The sequence below is a fragment of the Chiloscyllium plagiosum genome, unplaced genomic scaffold (genome assembly GCF_037043375.1).
Source record: "Chiloscyllium plagiosum isolate Xiang-an unplaced genomic scaffold, Cpla_swu_hap1 HiC_scaffold_14, whole genome shotgun sequence".
Classification (NCBI taxonomy): Eukaryota; Metazoa; Chordata; class Chondrichthyes; order Orectolobiformes; family Hemiscylliidae; genus Chiloscyllium; species Chiloscyllium plagiosum.
The window spans coordinates 42,905,946-42,918,416 of NW_028270152.1; the positions used below are offsets into that span (position 1 = coordinate 42,905,946).

At 39.7% G+C, this 12,471-nt stretch overlaps 1 protein-coding gene across 11 annotated transcripts in view; it reads right to left on the bottom strand.

The window, feature by feature from the left end:
* The window catches only part of fhit (fragile histidine triad diadenosine triphosphatase), a 1,333,995-nt gene that overhangs the window by 1,179,169 nt on the left and 142,355 nt on the right, over positions 1 to 12,471 (bottom strand). For 2 of the 11 annotated variants that reach the window (XM_087994386.1, XM_087994385.1), the window contains exon 2: positions 10,986 to 11,330. The exons of the other annotated variants lie outside the window; for them this stretch is intronic. The gene's annotated coding sequence lies outside the window, so the exon portion shown is untranslated. The remainder of the gene's footprint in view (positions 1 to 10,985; positions 11,331 to 12,471) is intronic. 11 annotated transcript variants of the gene reach the window in all.

Consider the following 12,471-nt stretch of genomic DNA (forward strand, 5'->3'; position numbering starts at 1 on the left):
AGTCATTGATTTGGGGTGATCAGGGTCAAGGTTTCTGCATCCTTACTGGCCAGAGAATGGGCTAAGGTCAGTCCTGAAGATTCAGTGCAATCAGTACAGAGCTTTCCACCAAGTCAGTTGCAGATCTACAGTCAGGCATCCGATCACTCATTTGTTTGGGCAGTCTGTCCAAGCTTGCTCAGATACAGAGGATCAATAATAGTGAAGGGAAACAACTCAATAAATATGGGTGGAAGACATTAAAGCATTGGAGGAGATGGGTTATCATGGTGGAGATGTCATTGATGGTCACAACCACCTTGAAGAGAAAATACAGCACATTGGTTGTCAGGATCAAACTGTGGGGCCAGGAACTGGGATAATCTTTGGGAGATGGAGACTTAAATTAGATTAGATTAGATTACTTACAGTGTGGAAACAGGCCCTTCGGCCCAACAAGTCCACACCGACCCGCCGAAGCGCAACCCACCCATACCCCTACATTTACCCCTTACCTAACACTACGGGCAATTTAGCATGGCCAATTCACCTGACCTGCACATCTTTGGATTGTGGGAGGAAACCGGAGCACCCGGAGGAAACCCACGCAGACACGGGGAGAACGTGCAAACTCCACACAGTCAGTCGCCGGAGGCGGGAATTGAACCCGGATCTCTGGCGCTGTGAGGCAGCAGTGCTAACCACTGTGCCACCGTGCCGCCCACATGAAAGAGTTGGGAGCAGAACATGTACAAGCTCATATTGATGGGATTGACAGGAGTGCATTGAGAAAATGTACAACAAGGTTGGGGGCAAGGGGTCGGTGCCTCTGATTAATTGGCTAAGACTGCAGTCATTCTGCTAAGCATGATTTCTGTGCTTTCCATAATCATTTAAATCTCAAATGCACAACAGAAATGAGAAATGGCTGTGATAAAACATGGAGTAGGCAAGATAAGTAGTTTTATTTTTGTCTGAACATGTGGACTCAACTTATGAGGGCCACAAAGCCCTTCCAGGCTGCATTAATCACACATTTAGATAACAGTGGTTGAAAACATTTATAACCATAGTACCATGCTATGAAACACATGCCGTATCCAACCATGTCACATGTCACATCTTTGGTTATTACAGATTGACCATATTCTTCATCTATAAAGTGAAAATAACCAAAGATGACCTTAAAAGCATCACTTGCAGACCACAATTCACAAACGCAATCTAAGAGCTCCTAGACAAAAAAAAACTGCTGTCTTCAAAAAAATGAGAAACGAAGGAAATCTGAAACAAAAACAAAGATTGCTGGAAAATCTCAGCAGGCCTGGGAGCACTGGTGGAGAGACATCAGAGTTACTGTTTAGGATCCAGGACCCTTCTTCAGAACTGATGGTAGCTAGGAAATGGATGGCTTTTATGCAGAACATAGAGTGGGGAGAGGGAAGAGTCAACGATAGGTGGAGATAGCAGCCAAAGAGAGAGAAAAACAGTTGGACAAACAAAGGAGTAGGTAGGGACCAATCTAGGAGAAGACCTAGGGCTCCTTGAGAAGCGAACTTCCACATATTCAACTGTAAGTACTCAACAACATGCTCTTATACGCAATGTTACATTTCTCAGGTGATGTGTTGGGTGAGGATGGTCGGAAAAGGTTTCCGCAATCCTGCCACACTTGCATGTACTTGCATGATGCTTGTGCTGCATACATCCTATGTCAAAGGGATATGTAGAGCCATTCCACGACCCTACTTGTTAAATGTGCTATCTCCCACTGTATGGAAGACTATGTTAAACTGTCATTTGTGTGTGATACAAATGCTGACTGCTCACATTAATTTGGTTTCTTTTATTCCATATACAGTTTCATTAGAACTGTGATCAATGGATACAGCCAAAGCAGGGATTATCATTGCTTTGGCTGCAATGCTATAGAGGTGCAGAAATATTGAGGAGGAACAATTGCCACCAAAACCAAGACCAGCAGTAACCTGCAGTGGTTTTCATACTGCCTCCACATGAAGTACGCATCACTACAGGTCCCCTCAGGACATAGAGGAAATGCAGGAGACCCAGAGTCTATTGTCCTCATCACCATTTCCTAGTCTGGTGAAGTGGACATTGTGATGCTTGAATCTATCTGAAGGGCCTCAAATCTTCCTCAAACCACTTTACGACTTCTTCATAATGCTTAGTTTTGAAACATCTTCAAATGTGGTCCCCACATCCAAATCATTGACACCATTTGTTAACAGTTGGGTCTCCAAGTATTGAGTTGAAAAGTGTGGTGCTTGAAAAGCGCAGCAGGCCAGGCAGTATCCGAGGAGCAGGAGAATCGATGTTTCAGGCATAAGCCCTTCTTCAGGAATGAGGCTGGTGTGCCAAGTGGGGGGGAGTTTGGGGGAGGGACACTGGGAATACGATAGGTGGAAGGAGGTGAGGGTGAGGGTGATAGGCCGGAGAGGGGATGGGGGCGGAGAGGTCTCCAAGTATTGATTCTTGTGATAACAAACTAATTAGTTTGCCAACTTGAATGACCCATTTATTCTCATTCTACATCTTTGGTCTGTTAATGCTTAATCTGTGCCAGTACAGTAATTCTTAACGGAAGTGCCTTTATTTTGCTAACCAAACTCCTGTGGTGGATTTTATCAAAGTCTTCTGAAAATCCAGAAATGGACCGACCATATAAATACTGTAATTACAAGAACATGTTAGAGGCTGGGAAGCCTGCTCTGACCAAGTTAGTGCCAATCTCCCCAACACCTATCATCACCAAATACGCAAGACAGGTGTGTAATGGAATACTCTCCACTAACACAGATGTGTGCAGCTCTAAAAAATCTCAAGAAACCTGATGTAATCCAGGACAAAGTAGCCCCTTTGATTGGCACCCCATCCACCACCTTCAACATTCACCCAATTGACTGTTGATGCACAGGAAGAGCAGGGTCTACCAAGCCTCCTTCAACATCATTTTCCAAACCTGCAGCCTCTACCAAAGCGAAAGGCAAGGGTAACAATATTTGGGAACACCACCAGTTGCAAGTACCCCTCCAAGCTTCACATCATCTTGACCTCGAACTATATCTCCATTCCTTCGCTGTTGTTGGGTTAAACTCCTTTCTGAACTGCACAATGGTTGTTCATTTACCACAAGAATTGCATTGCTTCAAGAAGGCAGCTCTTCTTATCCATGTCAATTAAGTATAGAGATAAAAACCTCTTATGGACAAACAGAAAAGAAGTGGATCATGAAGCGCAACCAGCAGTGACAGCCAACCCTGTAGAAAGTCCCCACCACCCTCAAGACTCATTGACCAACCATCATTGATTGACTGTGTCAGAGTGCCACCTTTTTAAGTCAACATTCATTCAAGAGGATGTAAATTGTGGCACAGTGGCTGTGTCCCTATCTCTGGGAAAGAGATACCAGAAGTTACAACTGACTTGAGAGACATCATAACAGGTCTGAAAAGGTTGGTTTAAAATGTACTTAAAAAGAGTGACTTCTCGGACACTGGGTGCTATTGTGGAACAGGCAGACAGATGTAATATTGCACGGTGTAAATGAATATGAGATTCAGTAAAACTTCTTTTGGTTCTTTGCTTTGCTATCTAGTTTCAAATTCAATTATCAGTCTGCAGCAAATTAATTGCATGATCAATGTAAAATTCAGTCATGGCTTCAATGGCTAGTAGTTGCAAGGTTGCCTCCAACTTTTGGAATCAGAATCAGAATCCACTGCATCGCTATTAAATCCTGGTCCTTCAATTTTTGTTCTTAGTCTTAAGAAGTCTCTGATCATTTTACTTTCTAATACCAAAAATACGTTTGGCAGCAATAAAATGAATACTTTTAAAAATGAATGTCTCAATCTATTTGCATTAAATACAAGGAAGCAACTGACAGCCAAATAAAAAAGCTTCACACAAAGATTATGACATAAGAACTACATTCTTCCAGTACTAGGAATATCTTACGTCATGACAAATGATAGGTTTTGATATCAAGATTACACAATTTATATTTAACTTAAGCATGCCATCTCATTTTAACACTTGAGACTGAAATTTTGTTTGCAGTTTTACTGTTCTGGAGGACACTCATTAATCCATTTGAAATCATTGTTAAGCAGCTTTCAAAAAAATAATTGGACAAAACAATTTTAAATGAATATGTTAAGTAATTCTATTATGTTATCATTGGTACAATTTCAAGGTCTCCACTTGTTTTTGTTCATAACATAGACTCAATAGAGATCACAATCTGAATTCTGGCTAGAAATTTTAAAATTCTCAAGACCTCGACCAAAATGTGTGTTAATTCTCTTATGTACTTCTCTTATGGTGCATGGCAAAAGATTCTGATCGTGAACGTTTAAATATCTAATGGATGATTGGTTCAGTTTTAGATGCAAGGTCTAGTTATAAACAGTTTTAGTACACTAACATAATTTTGTTTCTAAAGTATTTGGAGACACAATTACACCAGCATTTAATGTTCAAATAACTTCAATGAACAGTATTAGGTACAGAATGTTCCAAATGATAAATTTCAAGCAAATTATCAACATAATAAGTAGAATAATTTCACTTTCATAAAGTATAGATGAATAAGCAGCATAAACATCCTGATGAAAATAAGGTATTCTAATGATTCACACATATTTACATTTCTCGAAACTGTGACAAATCTCTTGGCTAACACAAGTTTTGCGTATATTAAAACCAAATTAAATACTGTCATATTTGTTGGATTTCAGCTCACAAATATCCTTAAAAGAAGTTTATTTATTGAGTTAAATACAGATCAAAAGAGTTTAACTGTTTCACAAAGCATGTTGAATAAATACTCATTACAAGCCTTTTGTGGCATGTGGATAGTTAAATTCCAGGTAGAACATTTTAAATCATCTGATTTGTTTGAGAACGTGAACCATCTGATGGCTACAAAACAGAAATGATTGTGATTTGTATTCAGTTAAGTGACAAATAATGCAAGAGTGGCATTTTTAATTCACTCTCTAACAAATGTTTTATGAATTACGCATTTCACTAATTGAACAGCTGACTGAATTATGAGAGGTGAGTTAGTATTATCATTGAACTAGCAATTATCATAAAAATGCCAGTACAAATTCTTTCCTTCCAGACTTTATGGGGTTTCTATGCTTTATGGAATTAGTTGCAGAGGATATTCTGTTCCTTTAATATTTAGTCTGCTCTTCAAAAGTTATTAATACAAAGTATTGTTGGATCAACATTCATTGAAAATCATCATTTTCAAACAATCATATTATTGCCAATCCAAAACAGATTTCAATTTTCTGTCATATTTTAATTTTTGCAATTATACCTCACAACATGGCTATATAAAAGTTTTTTGTACAAAAGCTTCTGTGCAATGCTGAAGTTAATTTACAAACAAAGATTCACACAAACAACAATCACAATATGTTGGGCTCTACAGTTTGAATGTAGAGGTTGGACAGTGGAGGTTGGGAATTTCACTCAGTTACAATGAAAAAGTATAATTCCTGCATTATAACAGTGGCTACATTTCAATAAATCCATCATTGATCAAAAGTATTTTGAGATCTGAATGATACTGTTTGAATCCAAGTATTGCTTTTTCTCTTTTAAAATAGTGAAATTTAAATACTGCTGGTCAGAGATTTTCTTCCGAATAGTAAATTGCAGGTACAGTCTCTTGAAGTTTGGTTCTCAAGCATAAAGGAGCAGGACTCTCTTCATTGGAATGTTAAAGCAAAAGATGGTTTTGCAGAGGTTTACTAAATAAGGAAGCTAAAGAATGTTTGAAAGAGCTTGTATAAAAATGCTGAATTAACTTAAAAACAAATCATGCTGTTTGTAAAGTACAAATGCTCAATCAGAGATTGGTTTCATTTTTGGATTTATTAATTTTCTATTCATAGAATAAACCCGTAGTTGGATTATTCAGCCCATCAAGTTTGTGCTGACTCTGGAAGAGATATCAGTTAGTCAGCCTAATATTCTAACTCCTATATATGATTAAGGAGGGTCTCTGGAATACATTTTTATGGACCAGACCAGACGCCTTCAAAATATTTTAAGAACGTAGCCTCGACTCTAACCTTTTCTTATTTTAAAGGCAAAGTGCCATGTTCCAGATGCAATTAGACTGCTCCACTACTCAATGTGAAGCAAAACACAATTTCTTCAAACACTATAGTGAAAATACAACAGAAGAAAGAAGAACTTAGAATAATTTATCTCCATTGGAACACTTAACAGAATAATAGATACAGTAACCATTACTAATCACCTGTTTCGATATAGTAACATCCCATAAACATACACCTTGCCAAAAAAGGCAAAGGCGGAAATAGATTGTCTCACATTTAACCCAGCAGCTGAGAGAGAAAAAAGTATCAAACAAAAACTCAGAGCAGCAGCCAGGAGACATATACTGCAGCTTCCAATCTGTTGAGAATCCAACAGCAACTCTATATCTCAACCTAAAAAGCTAACAAAAACTAGAAATCCTGCTCTGTGAGAGCAGACCACACCCATTCAGGCTGCTTTTTATTGTTCCAACTTAAAAAGAACCGAATGCCTCACAAGCTGTTTACATTTCCACAGACTGCTCTTATTCAATCTCTCTATTAGAAGAAACCAAGACAAAGTACACCTCTGAAAGGCACAGCATTGTCATAACATTAAACAGATCCCATAACTCAGCAGGAAAGTCACTCAACAGAGCACTATTAATGAGAAGATCCAGATCAGTTGGAAGAAAACAGTTCATGATCTGTAATAATTATAGTTCTAAATTAATTGGGGGAAATTTCTTTCCCCAGGCAGACATGTAAGGAAGAAAAGAAATCAGAAAACACTACCAGGAAGTGATCAAAGATTACTTTATCAGACTGACATGTGGAGATCAGTTAGGTAATATGACATGACAAAGCCAAATCAATGGCTGTGAAAATGACTGGGGTTAAAATTGTTGTCAGGAAATCATGATGAGATACAGTTTTGGTTACATCATGTAAAACCTTTTCTCTGAAAGAAGCAGTTGTAATCTTAAAAAGTGTTCTTGAAATAACTGATAGCTCTCAATGTTTTGGGAAGCATACTTAATCATTTAGAGGACTGAGTGGAAACATATATAGATATATTAATAGGAAGGTTTAAACGGTGGGAGAGATTAAGTGAGTACAGGAGGGCATTGAGCTCAGAAGAAAGTAAGTTGAGATGACATCATAGAGAATGACAATTTTTGATTAATGCAAAGACATTCCAAGGAAAGGAGTGAAGCCATGGTAATTCGACAGATGGTAGAGAATGAGGATTTGAAGTGAGAAGGGAATAGTGGAATATGAGAAATGATTAAACCTGTTCCAAACTGAAATGGTATTTCAAGCACAGTGTGGAGTTGTCAATCTTCCTTAACCGCAACATACTTTGTTCATAAAGCAACACTGTGGCTTCAAGAATTCTGCAATGTTTGAAAAAGACCTCGGGTTGACATTTTCTCACTGCATTTATTATCCCATCATCGTATACTTGCTGAATACAGGATTCCGACGCACTTACAGTGGAGATGCTGCAGTGGAGCAAAAGTGGTTCCCAGGAAATTTCACCTTTCACAATATTAACTGGTGCACATGACTAAAAATTATCAATGCAAATAATTATAAGGAAGTTTAAGGATTGTATAGGATTAAAAGAAAAAGTTTATAAAATTGCAAGAAATGGGTGTAAATCTGGTGATTAGGAAGGTATTAGAATACAGCGAAGACCGACTAAAACATCTGATAAAAGAAACAGGATAAAAATATGTAGTTAAAAATGTAAAAAAAAACTATAAAAACTTCCAAAACAATATAAAAAGGAAACATTTAGCTGAGACAAATGTCGCCCATTGGAGGCCTAGTCAGGAGAATTTATGATGGGGAATAAACAAATGACAGATAGGCTAAATATTCACTCTATGTCTGCCTAAACTGAAGATGATACAAGATCTCAAACTGAAAGATCCAAGGGACTAGGTATAATGAGAAATTGAAGCATGGCATTCCAATCGGAACATTATCAACAAACACTTTGACTTGGATCCCATTTACCACACCCTGAGAAAAAGAATAGGAAATGACACCACCATAGGAAGTGACGTCATCGACTCAAGGAAACCCAAACATATCAATAGAAAGCAGGAAGACGAGCATTGCTTCGTCTGGAGGCTCACTGATGATGTTACCTAGTATCGTGACGAAATGTCAGAAAATGAACCTTCCTGCTCTGTGAGCATACCTACATCCAGAACTTTAACCTAAGCTACAAATCTTCTTAAAACCCGCTAAAAAGAGACTAAGAATAAATGAGCCATTCTTGTATTGACAAGGTGTAACTTGTGTAAACCACAAGGATTTCTACTTGCTTCCCAACTATTCACAGTATGTAACTGTGAAGCAGAGGCTAACCGGGAAGACAGTAGAGCAAAAATGGCAGGAGTTTGTAGGTATAATTGAGGACACTGTACAGAGGTTCATTCCCAAGAAAAGAAAGATTAACCGGGGAGGGATTAGACAACCTTGGCTGACAAAGGAAGTCAGGAAATGTATTAAAGAAAAAGAGAGATCCTATAAAGTGGCTAAGAACAGTGGGAAATCAGAAGATTGGGAAGGATACAAAAGCAAACAGAGGATAACAAAGAGTGTAATAAGAAATGAGAGGATCAAATATGAAGGTAGGCTAGCTAGTAAGAGTAAAAGTTTCTTTCAGTACATAAGAAACAAACGACAGGCAAAAGTAGACATTGGGCCACTTCAAACTGATGCAGGAAGCCTAGTGATGGGAGATAAGGAAATAGCAGGAGAACTTAACAAGTACTTTGCGTCAGTTTTCACAGTGGAAGACATGAGTAATATCCCAAAAATTAAAGGGTGTCACGGGGCTGAGTTGAGTATGGTTGCCATTACGAAAGAGATAGTGCTAGAAAAGTTAAAAAGTCTTAAAATTGATAAATCTCCTGGCCCTGATGGGATACACCCTAGAGTTCAGAGAGAGGTGGCTGAGGAAATAGCAGAGGCATTGGTTGAGATCTTTCAAGAGTCACTGGAGTCAGGAAAGGTCCCGGATGATTGGAAGATGGCTGTTGTAACCCCCTTGTTCAAGAAAGGATCAAGGCAAAAGATGGAAAATTATAGGCCAATCAGCTTAACCTCGGTTGTTGGTAAAATTCTAGAATCCATCATTAAGGATGAGGTTTCTAAATTCTTGGAAGAGCAGAGTCTGATTAGAACAAGTCAACATGGATTTAGTAAAGGGAGGTCATGCCTGACAAACCTGTTAGAATTTTTTGAAGAGGTAACAAGTAGGTTAGACCAGGGAAACCCAGTGGATGTGGTCTATCTAGACTTTCAAAAGGCCTTTGATAAGGTGCCACACGGGAGGCTGCTGAGCAAGGTGAGGGCCCATGGTGTTCGAGGTGAGCTGCTGGGATGGATTGAGGATTGGCTGTCTAACAGAAGGCAGAGAGTTGGGATAAAAGGTTATTTTTCAGAATGGCAGCCGGTGACGAGCGGTGTCCCGCAGGGTTCGGTGCTGGGGCCACAGCTGTTCGCATTATATATTAATGATTTGGATGAGGGAACCGGGGGCATTCTAGCGAAATTTGCCGATGATACGAAGTTAGGTGGACAGGCAGGTAGTACTGAGGAAGTGAGGAGGCTACAGAAGGATCTAGACAGGTTGGGAGAGTGGTCCAGTGATGGAATTTAACGTGAGCAAGTGCGAGGTCTTGCACTTTGGAAAAAAGAATAAAAGCATAGACTACTTTCTAAATGGTGAGAAAATTAATAAAGCCAAAGCACAAAGGGATCTGGGAGTGCTAGTCGAGGATTCTCTAAAGGTAAACATGCAGGTTGAGTCCGTGATTAAGAAAGCGAATGCAATGTTGTCTCTTATCTCAAGAGGGTTGGAATATAAAAGCAGAGATGTACTACTAAGACTTTATAAAGCTCTGGTTAGGCCCCATTTGGAGTACTGTGTCCAGTTTTGGTCCCCACACCTCAGGAAGGACATACTGGCATTGGAACGTGTCCAGCGGAGATTCACACGGATGATCCCTGGAATGGCAGGTCTAACATATGAGGAACGGCTGAGGATACAGGGATTGTATTCGTTGGAGTTGAGAAGATTAAGGGGAGACTTAATAGAGACGTACAAAATAATACATGGCTTGGAAAAGGTGGATGCTAGGAAATTGTTTCCGTTAGACGAGGAGACTAGGACCCGTGGACACAGCCTTAGAATTAGAGGGGGTCATTTCAGAACAGAAATGCGGAGACATTTCTTCAGCCAGAGAGTGGTGGGCCTGTGGAATTCATTGCCACGGAGTGCAGTGGAAGCCGGGACGCTAAATGTCTTCAAGGCCGAGATTGATAGATTCTTGTTGTCTAGAGGAATTAAGGGCTACGGTGAGAACGCTGGTAAGTGGAGCAGAAATGCGCATCAGCCATGATTGAATGGCGGAGTGGACTCGATGGGCCGAATGGCCTTACTTCCACTCCTATGTCTTATGGTCTTATGGTAACAACAACTTGGGAACCAAATGTAATATTACTAAGTTCACATGACCCAAAGGTTATTGGGAATGTGTACTGTGAGGAAGGTGCGAAATGGATTCAAGAGAATTTGGAAAGATTTAGTAAGGAGGTAAGTACATGGAAGATGGACTATAATGTGAAAAAATGTGAGGGCTATCCACTTTGGCTGGAGGAACAGATGTGCAGAGTATTTCTTAGAAGGTAAAAGATCAAAGATTGTAGATGTACAAAGGGATCTGGATATCCTCATCACCAACTCACTGAAGACTAACATGCAGGTAGAGCAAGCAATTAGGAAGGCTGATGATACGTTAGCATTGATAGCAAAATGATTTGAATATAGGAGTAGTGAACTCTTGTTTTAATTGCATAGAACCTTCAGTAGACTGCATATAGTTTTGGTTCCCTTACCATCCCTTGGGCGGCACGGTGGCTCAGCGGTTAGCACTGCTGCCTCACAGCACCAGGGATCCAGGTTCGATTCCAGCTGTCTGTATGGAGTTTGCACATTCTCCCCGTGTCTGCTTGGGTCTCTTCGGGGTTCTCCAGTTTCCTCCCACACTCCAAAGATGTGCAGGTTAGTGAATTGGCCATGCTAAGTTGCCCATAATGTTCAGGGATGTGTAGGTTAGGTGCATTAGTCAGGAGAAGTGTAGAGTAATAGGAGAGCAGAGTAGGTTACTCTTCGGAGGGTCGGTGTGAATTTGTTAGGCTGAAGGGTCTATTTCCACACCGAAGGGATTCTGATTCTGATACCTGAGGAAAGACATGATTGACAGAAAATGAATGCAACAAAGGATCATTAGACTTGTTCCTCAATAGCATGACTGTACTATGAAGAGAGATTTGTGTGAAAACTAGGAATATACACAGGTACTTTAATTAAGTCTGATCTATATTTTTATTCCCCCGCAATATTCTCTATTTCATTATTGAAATGAGAATAGAAAGGTGCACTTTCAGGAATCTTGATAGATATAAAGAAGTTTATCATGAGGGATTGAGAACTGCAACTGTCATGCAACTAACTCCTTTCAGTTTTGGATTACAGTGAGCAAAATGATTATTCTTAAGGTTTGAATAATCTGACTTCCAATATGAAAAATTATTAATTTACTTTGAGAGAAGGGAGGGAGTGCTCAAATGATGTCTTATTGATTCTCAAAACAATGTTTGAAACTAGCATTTTTAATTGTAACAAGCAAAAGTCACCACATGCCACTTTGTTTCTCTAGTTGTTATGACAGATTTTCAGGTACTTGAGAACTGCTCCCTTAGTGCTCCTTGCATCAGCGTATTAGGGGTTATTCAACCTTACTTATAAATTCTACCTTTTCATTCTAATAGGCCTACCCAACTTGACATATGTAATTCCTTGGATGCTTTGAGAAATGATGTTCTTCCAGGACTTTAACCCGTGAATTTTACAATCCTCCACTGTTAAACTTGAAGGCTGGAAACAGGTAAAATAAAGCAGGTTATCATCCTGTTGCCTTCCTGTCGATCCTTGAGCTGTCCCTCTACCATGCAGGATGGATAAGGATTCTTGCACCTTGCCAGCCCCAAGGTTTGTTGAAGCCCTTAAGTGGACAATTAAATGCCACGTAAGGGCTTCATTCCACCTCTACACAAGTTTATGGACTACGGGGAAAAGGCAAGAGACTGGTTAACATCCACATAGCTTTCAATTCATGTGCTGCGAGTGAACAGGAGGGAACTGATATCACATCTTTTTCCCTCCACTTCCATAACTTGACACCCATCCATCTTCCCTCATTTCTTTGTTGGGGCCTCCCAACCTTGGCTACACTAAATCCCTAACTTTACCATAAGATTCAGAGATATCTCTCCCCTTTCTGCCTCTCCTCCTAGCAGGAGCCATTACACTGCTAGCACT